The following is a 9613-nucleotide window of genomic DNA, read 5'->3' on the forward strand; positions in this document are numbered from 1 at the left end:
TTCACAGAGCTCAGGAGATGGCATTGCGGCACGGTATCAAACGCTTTGGAAAAATCGAGATATACCACGTCCAATGACTCACCGTGGTCCAGTCTATAGCTTACCTCTTCATAAAAACTGATTAGATTGGTTTGACAGGAGCGATTTCTCATAAACCCATGCTGATATGGAGTTAAACAGTTATTCTCATTGAGATAATCCAGAATAACATCCCTCAGAAACCCTTCAAATATTTTACCAACAATAGAGGTTAGACTTACTGGCCTATAATTTCCAGGTTCACTTTTAGAGCCCTTTTTGAATATTGGCACCACATTTGCTATGCGCCAGTCCTGCGGAACAGACCCTGTCGCTATAGAGTCACTAAAAATAAGAAATAATGGTTTATCTATTACATTACTTAGTTCTCTTAGTACTCGTGGGTGTATGCCATCCGGACCCGAAGATTTATCTATTTTAATCTTATTTAGCCGGTTTCGCACCTCTTCTTGGGTTAGATTGGTGACCCTTAATATAGGGTTTTCATTGTTTCTTGGGATTTCACCTAGCATTTCATTTTCCACCGTGAATACCGTGGAGAAGAAGGTGTTTAATATGTTAGCTTTTTCCTCGTCATCTACAACCATTCTTTCCTCACTATTTTTTAAGGGGCCTACATTTTCAGTTTTTATTCTTTTACTATTGATATAGTTGAAGAACAGTTTGGGATTAGTTTTACTCTCCTTAGCAATGTGCTTCTCTGTTTCCTTTTTGGCAGCTTTAATTAGTTTTTTAGATAAAGTATTTTTCTCCCTATAGTTTTTTAGAGCTTCAATTGTGCCATCCTGCTTTAGTAGTGCAAATGCTTTCTTTTTACTGTTAATTGCCTGTCTTACTTCTTTGTTTAGCCACATTGGGTTTTTCCTATTTCTAGTCCTTTTATTCCCACAAGGTATAAACCGCTTACACTGCCTATTTAGGATGTTCTTAAACATTTCCCATTTATTATCTGTATTCTCATTTCTGAGGATATTGTCCCAGTCTACCAGATTAAGGGCATCTCTAAGCTGTTCAAACTTTGCCTTCCTAAAGTTCAATGTTTTTGTGACTCCCTGACAAGTCCCCCTAGTGAAAGACAGGTGAAACTGCACAATATTGTGGTCGCTATTTCCTAAATGCCCAACCACCTGCAGATTTGTTATTCTGTCAGGTCTATTAGATAGTATTAGGTCTAAAAGTGCTGCTCCTCTGGTTGGATTCTGCACCAATTGTGAAAGATAATTTTTCTTGGTTATTAGCAGAAACCTGTTGCCTTTATGGGTTTCACAGGTTTCTGTTTCCCAGTTAATATCCGGGTAGTTAAAGTCCCCCATAACCAGGACCTCATTATGGGTTGCAGCTTCATCTATCTGCTTTAGAAGTAGACTTTCCATGCTTTCTGTTATATTTGGGGGTTTGTAACAGACCCCAATGAGAATTTTGTTACCATTTTTCCCTCCATGAATTTCAACCCATATGGACTCGACATCCTCATTCCCTTCGCTAATATCCTCCCTTAAAGTGGACTTTAGACAAGACTTTACATAGAGACAAACCCCTCCTCCTCTCCGATTTTTACGATCCTTTCTAAACAGACTGTAACCCTGTAAGTTAACTGCCCAGTCATAGCTTTCATCTAACCATGTCTCGGTTATTCCCACTATGTCAAAGTTACCTGTAGATATTTCTGCTTCTAGTTCTTCCATCTTGTTTGTCAGGCGTTTGCGAGCATGCAGTTTAGAGGATTTTGTTTTGTTCCAATCTCCTCACTGTGGATTGCTTTAGAAATGTTCTTACCTCCCTTCTGAGTATGTTTTCCTGGGTCATCTTTGTTCGAGTCTAATGTTTTTCTTCCCGTCCCCTCTTCTTCTAGTTTAACGCCCTCCTGATGAGTGTAGCGAGTCTTCTGGCGAATGTGTGTTTCCCAGGTTTGTTGAGGTGTAGTCCGTCTCTGGCGAGGAGTCCATCATACCAGTAATTCACACCGTGGTCCAGGAATCCAAATCCTTGTTGTCTGCACCATCGTCTTAGCCAGTTGTTTGCATCAAGGATCCTGTTCCATCTCCTGGGGCCATGCCCGTCTACTGGAAGGATAGAAGAAAAAACTACCTGTGCATCCAGTTCCTTTACTTTCTTCCCCAACTCTTCAAAGTCCTTGCAGATTGTCGGTAGGTCCTTCCTTGCCGTGTCATTGGTGCCAACATGTATCAGAAGAAATGGGTGGACGTCCTTGGAGCTGAAGAGCTTTGGTATCCTATCGGTCACATCCTTGATCATCGCACCTGGAAGGCAGCATACTTCTCTTGCAGTTATGTCCGGTCTGCAGATGGCTGCTTCGGTGCCTCTCAGTAGTGAGTCTCCCACCACCACCACTCTTCTTTGCTTCTTGGCTGTACTTTTTGCTGTCACTTGTTGCTGTGTGCCCTTTTCTTTTTTGCTTGCTGGTATTGCTTCATTCTTAGGTGTGCCATCTTCATCCTCTACAAAGATTTGATATCGGTTCTTCAGTTGTGTGGTTGGTGATTTCTCCATGGTCTTCTTGCTTCTTTTGGTCACATGCTTCCACTCATCTGCTTTTGGAGGTTCTCTGACACTTTTTGCACCTTCTGTGACCAGTAGAGATGCTTCTGTTCTGTCTAGAAAGTCTTCATTCTCTTTGATGAGTTTCAAAGTTGCTATTCTTTTTTCCAGACCCCGCACCTTTTCTTCTAAAAGGGCCACTAGTCTACACTTCTGACAGGTGAAATTGGATTCTTCTTCTGGTCGATCTGTGAACATGTAGCACATGCTGCAGCTCACCATGTAGGTTGTCACATCTGCCATGTTGCTCCTAGATCCTGCTGACTTGCTGTGTGCTTTCCTTCTTGTGTAATCTACTCAGCCAAGCTCTCTTGCAATAATGTCCTACAGGCAAAAATTCTTACGGCACGCGGTTTGGTGATGCTTTCGAAGCAGCTGGTCCCGGCTGTACCCAACGATCTTCTAGCTTAGGGAGACTTCGCTTCTCCCAGAAGGCACCTGGAATATGCAAATTAGCCTCCTGAAGCTTGAATCCCTGGTTTGGTGATGCTTTCGAAGCAGCTGGTCCCGGCTGTACCCAACGATCTTCTAGCTTAGGGAGACTTCGCTTCTCCCAGAAGGCACCTGGAATATGCAAATTAGCCTCCTGAAGCTTGAATCCCTGGTTTGGTGATGCTTTCGAAGCAGCTGGTCCCGGCTGTACCCAACGATCTTCTAGCTTAGGGAGACTTCGCTTCTCCCAGAAGGCACCTGGAATATGCAAATTAGCCTCCTGAAGCTTGAATCCCTGGTTTGGTGATGCTTTCGAAGCAGCTGGTCCCGGCTGTACCCAACGATCTTCTAGCTTAGGGAGACTTCGCTTCTCCCAGAAGGCACCTGGAATATGCAAATTAGCCTCCTGAAGCTTGAATCCCTGGTTTGGTGATGCTTTCGAAGCAGCTGGTCCCGGCTGTACCCAACAATCTTCTAGCTTAGGGAGACTTCGCTTCTCCCAGAAGGCACCTGGAATATGCAAATTAGCCTCCTAATGTAATAGATAAACCATTATTTCTTATTTTTAGTGACTCTATAGCGACAGGGTCTGTTCCGCAGGACTGGCGCATAGCAAATGTGGTGCCAATATTCAAAAAGGGCTCTAAAAGTGAACCTGGAAATTATAGGCCAGTAAGTCTAACCTCTATTGTTGGTAAAATATTTGAAGGGTTTCTGAGGGATGTTATTCTGGATTATCTCAATGAGAATAACTGTTTAACTCCATATCAGCATGGGTTTATGAGAAATCGCTCCTGTCAAACCAATCTAATCAGTTTTTATGAAGAGGTAAGCTATAGACTGGACCACGGTGAGTCATTGGACGTGGTATATCTCGATTTTTCCAAAGCGTTTGATACCGTGCCGCACAAGAGGTTGGTACACAAAATGAGAATGCTTGGTCTGGGGGAAAATGTGTGTAAATGGGTTAGTAACTGGCTTAGTGATAGAAAGCAGAGGGTGGTTATAAATGGTATAGTCTCTAACTGGGTCGCTGTGACCAGTGGGGTACCGCAGGGGTCGGTATTGGGACCTGTTCTCTTCAACATATTCATTAATGATCTGGTAGAAGGTTTACACAGTAAAATATCGATATTTGCAGATGATACAAAACTATGTAAAGCAGTTAATACAAGAGAAGATAGTATTCTGCTACAGATGGATCTGGATAAGTTGGAAACTTGGGCTGAAAGGTGGCAGATGAGGTTTAACAATGATAAATGTAAGGTTATACACATGGGAAGAGGGAATCAATATCACCATTACACACTGAACGGGAAACCACTGGGTAAATCTGACAGGGAGAAGGACTTGGGGATCCTAGTTAATGATAAACTTACCTGGAGCAGCCAGTGCCAGGCAGCAGCTGCCAAGGCAAACAGGATCATGGGGTGCATTAAAAGAGGTCTGGATACACATGATGAAAGCATTATACTGCCTCTGTACAAATCCCTAGTTAGACCGCACATGGAGTACTGTGTCCAGTTTTGGGCACCGGTGCTCAGGAAGGATATAATGGAACTAGAGAGAGTACAAAGGAGGGCAACAAAATTAATAAAGGGGATGGGAGAACTACAATACCCAGATAGATTAGCGAAATTAGGATTATTTAGTCTAGAAAAAAGACGACTGAGGGGCGATCTAATAACCATGTATAAGTATATAAGGGGACAATACAAATATCTCGCTGAGGATCTGTTTATACCAAGGAAGGTGACGGGCACAAGGGGGCATTCTTTGCGTCTGGAGGAGAGAAGGTTTTTCCACCAACATAGAAGAGGATTCTTTACTGTTAGGGCAGTGAGAATCTGGAATTGCTTGCCTGAGGAGGTGGTGATGGCGAACTCAGTCGAGGGGTTCAAGAGAGGCCTGGATGTCTTCCTGGAGCAGAACAATATTGTATCATAAAATATTAGGTTCTGTAGAAGGACGTAGATCTGGGTATTTATTATGATGGAATATAGGCTGAACTGGATGGACAAATGTCTTTTTTCGGCCTTACTAACTATGTTACTATGTTACTATGAGTTTGTAACCATGGCAGACCAAGTACTAGAACATCATGCAAATTATACAGTACCAGGAAGCGAATCACCTCCTGATGAACGGGAGTCATACGCATGGTCACTTGTGTCCAGTACTGAGGTTTATTCATAGCCAAAGGTGTAGAGTCAATTCCCTTCAAAGGAATAGGGACTTCCAGAGGCTCCAGACTAAACCCACAGCGATTGGCAAATGACCAATCCATAAGACTCAGGGCAGCGCCTGAATCCACATAGGCATCGACGGAAATGGATGATAATGAACAAATCAGAGTCACAGACAGAATGAACTTAGACTGTAAAGTACTAATGGCAACAGACTTATCAACCTTTTTTGTGCGTTTAGAGCATGCTGATATAACATGAGCTGAATCACCACAATAAAAGCACAACCCTTTTTTCCGCCTATACTTTTGCCGTTCACTTCTGGACTGAATTCTATCACATTGCATTATCTCAGGTGACGGTTCAGACAACACCGCCAAATGATGCACAGGTTTGCGCTCCCGTAAACGCCGATCAATCTGAACAGCCATAGTCATAGACTCATTCAGACCAGCAGGCGCAGGGAACCCCACCATAACATCTTTAATGGCCTCAGAAAGGCCATCTCTGAACTTTGCAGCCAGAGCGCACTCATTCCACTGAGTAAGCACCGACCACTTCCGAAATTTTTGACAATAAATTTCTGCTTCATCTTGCCCCTGAGAGAGGGCCAACAAAGCTTTTTCAGCCTGAATCTCTTGGTTAGGTTCCTCATAGAGCAAACCCAATGCCAGAAAAAACGCATCCGCATTAAGCAACGCAGGGTCCCCTGGTGCCAATGCAAATGCCCAATCCTGAGGGTCACCCCGCAGGAAAGATATAATTATCTTGACTTGCTGAGCAGGGTCTCCAGAGGAGCGAGATTTCAAAGAAAGAAACAACTTGCAATTGTTCCTAAAATTCAGAAAACGAGATCTATCTCCAGAAAAAAACTCTGGGACAGGAATTCTAGGTTCAGACATAGGAGCATGTACAACAAAATCCTGTATATTTTGAACCTTAGTGGCAAGATTATTCAGGCTGGAAGCCAAACTCTGGACGTCCATAATAAACAGCTGGGATCAGAGCCATTCAAAGATTAAGAGGAGGAGGAAGTAGCCAGGCTGCAATAAGGCTAAGCAGCGAACTCTGAGGGAAAGAGAAAGAAAAAAAAAAAAAAAAAAAAAAAAAACTTCCTCAGACTACTTATCCTCCTACTTCAGCCAATACAATTAACACTTTGTGGGCCGGTTATACTGTCATGATCCCAATGGCAGGGGATCACTAAAGGACAAGCACAGATACAAACATGCTCTAGGGCGATGGAACCTGAGCTGACCGCGACCCTGAACCTAACACACAAATAAAAGTAGCCGGGGAACGTGCCTACGATGATCCTAGATGTCTCGCTCCAGCCAAAGATCTAACTTCCCCTATTAGAAGAAACACAGACCTCTCTTGCCTCCAGAGAAATCCCCCACAGAAATAGCAGCCCCCCACATATAATGACGGTGAAATGAGAGGAAAGCACATACGCAGTATGAAAACAGTTTCAACAAAATGAGGCCCGCTAAAGCTAGATAGCAGAGAATACAAAAGTGAACTGCGCGGTCAGCGAAAAACCCTTCAAAAAACCATCCTGAAATTACTTGAACTCATGTGCCAACTCATGGTACATGAGGAGCAATTTCAGCCCACTAGAGCAACCAGCAGCAAGAAACACATATCTGCAGGCTGGACTAAAAACCAAATAAAGCAAAACACCAAAACAGGAAAATCCAAACTTAGCTTGACCAGAAGGTTCTAGGAGCAGGGAGCAGAGGTAACAAGACACACTGGATACATTGATAACCGGCGAGGAAATGCCAGCAAAGCCAGGTTAAATAGGAAACTCCCATATCCTGATGGAACAGGTGGAACCCAGAGACCCAGGAAAGACAAGTCACCCAGTACCATCAGTAACCACCAGAGGGAGCCCAAAAACAGAACTCACAACAGATGTCTTCCTGGAGCAGAACAATATTGTATCATACAATTATTAGGTTCTGTAGAAGGACGTAGATCTGTGGATTTATTATGATGGAATATAGGCTGAACTGGATGGACAAATGTCTTTTTTCGGCCTTACTAACTATGTTACTATGTTACTATGTTACTTCATGGGCCTTTGTTTGTAGGTTCATCGCAGTCCAGTTCTTGTACTCTGCGGTGCTGGTTCCCAATGTTGATGGGCCTTTGTCCTCCATTCCTTCTGCTCTGATCCCACTGCTGCCAACCAGTTTGTGACGGGGTGTACAGCAGAGCAGGAAGGGACAACAGGCCGAGGGATGATCCAATGAGATTTATTAAAGCAGGGAGCATACAACATCAAATATCCATAATGTCCTTCAAGTCCACCAGAAGTCCACAATAAGCCCAAGTAAATACACAGATCTGGAGGTGCTTTCCAGTTATCCCGCACCCGATAAACGAAACAATAGTCCTTCCACGAGTCCAACAGAACAGATTCGGGGGCACCTCCCGATAATCCTTGTGCCAGCTAACAAAGCAATAGTCCACATGAGTCCAAGGGATCCCAAAACAATCTCACGAACGACGAGATATGTCCTCAGCTCAAGTCTCATCCCGTTCGCTTTCGCAGTCACAGATGGACGTGGGGTCTTGCCTCAGCTAAGAATCCCCACTCCTTCCCCTTTAAGGATCAACTCACATCTGATCTCAAAAATAAGAATGGATTGTCTGAGCTCCTGGAATCCGCCCTTGAAGGGGGGTAGGGGTCACACCTTCTATTCAATGGTTGGGTCCACCTGAAGATTCTAGACTGGTTGGCTCCTCTAAGTCTATCTAGTATGTACATATGACTAGCCACCTGCTGTGAGAAAGAATGGCTATTCTTCACTAGTGGTGTTGACAAACCTTAATTACATTATAGCTTAGGGCTGCAAGTATTGGGGGAAGGAGACATATTGTATCAAATACAGGACAGGGCAAAAGTACATATCATGACAGACATGTCTCTAAATATTAGGAAAAAAACATGTTAGCAAAATCATAAGAATAAGTACAAAAACATTTCAAGACCGCATAATACTGGCAGCAGTGGGATTAAAGCATATGCTAATTTTGTATGTTAGCATAATTGTAAGAATAAGATAACAAGGTTTAACATAGCATAATGTTCTAGAATAGTCTGTTTAATCGCCGCATACTCACAGTTCGCCCGAGGGTCCATAGCTCTATAGGCTTCAGCAGCTCCACCCTCTAAGAACCCCACAAGATGTCGAACTCGCTCCCTTTCCGGGACTTCCATTAATCAACACTGATGCTCAAAGTCCTGGAAGAAGCCCTCAATGTCGCCTGCAGCCTCATTAAAGGGCTTAAAGTCTTTGTGGGACACTCTGGGGAGTTCCCTCATGGTGGGTGCTGAGGTTACAGTCTGTCTGGAGCTTCTAGCTGCTTCCAAAGCGATCTGCTCCAGCAATGCCATCTCCTGAGCTCTGTGAATGGCCTTCCTCTTATCGTCTATGGTGGCCTCTTCTCCCAGAAATGCCAACTCCTCCTCGTACCACACAACCCACTGACTTTTTTGGGTATTTACCTCCGGCTGCAGTCTTTCCTCCATTTGCTGTGAGGATCCTTCCTCAGTGTCATCTTGCAGGCGAACTCCTTCCAAAGCCTCAATTAGCTGCTCCTTGGAGAGTCCTTTAAAACGGACTCCTACTTCATGGGCCTTTGTTTGTAGGTTCATAGCAGTCCAGCTCTTGTACTCTGCGGTGCTGGTTCCCAATGTTGATGGGCCTTTGTCCTCCATTCCTTCTGCTCTGATCCCACTGCTGCCAACCAGTTTGTGACGGGGTGTACAGCAGAGCAGGAAGGGACAACAGGCCGAGGGATGATCCAATGAGATTTATTAAAGCAGGGAGCATACAACATCAAATATCCATAATGTCCTTCAAGTCCACCAGAAGTCCACAATAAGCCCAAGTAAATAAACAGATCTGGAGGTGCTTTCCAGTAATCCCGCACCCGATAAACGAAACAATAGTCCTTCCACGAGTCCAACAGAACAAGTTCGGGGGCACCTCCCGATAATCCTTGTGCCAGCTAACAAAGCAATAGTCCACATGAGTCCAAGGGATCCCAAAACAATCTCACAAACGACGAGATATGTCCTCAGCTCAAGTCTCATCCCGTTCGCTTCCGCAGTCACAGATGGACGTGGGGTCTTGCCTCAGCTAAGAATCCCCACTCCTTCCCCTTTAAGGATCAACTCACATCTGATCTCAAAAATAAGAATGGATTGTCTGAGCTCCTGGGATCCGCCCATGAAGGGGGGTGGGGGTCACACCTTCTATTCAATGGTTGGGTCCACCTGAAGATTCTAGACTGGTCGGTTCCTCTTAGTCTATCTAGTATGTACATATGACTAGCCACCTGCTGTGAGAAAGAATGGCTATTCTTCACTATCAGGTTTATCA

This window comes from Ranitomeya imitator, chromosome 4 (assembly GCF_032444005.1).
Source record: "Ranitomeya imitator isolate aRanImi1 chromosome 4, aRanImi1.pri, whole genome shotgun sequence".
Classification (NCBI taxonomy): domain Eukaryota; kingdom Metazoa; phylum Chordata; class Amphibia; order Anura; family Dendrobatidae; genus Ranitomeya; species Ranitomeya imitator.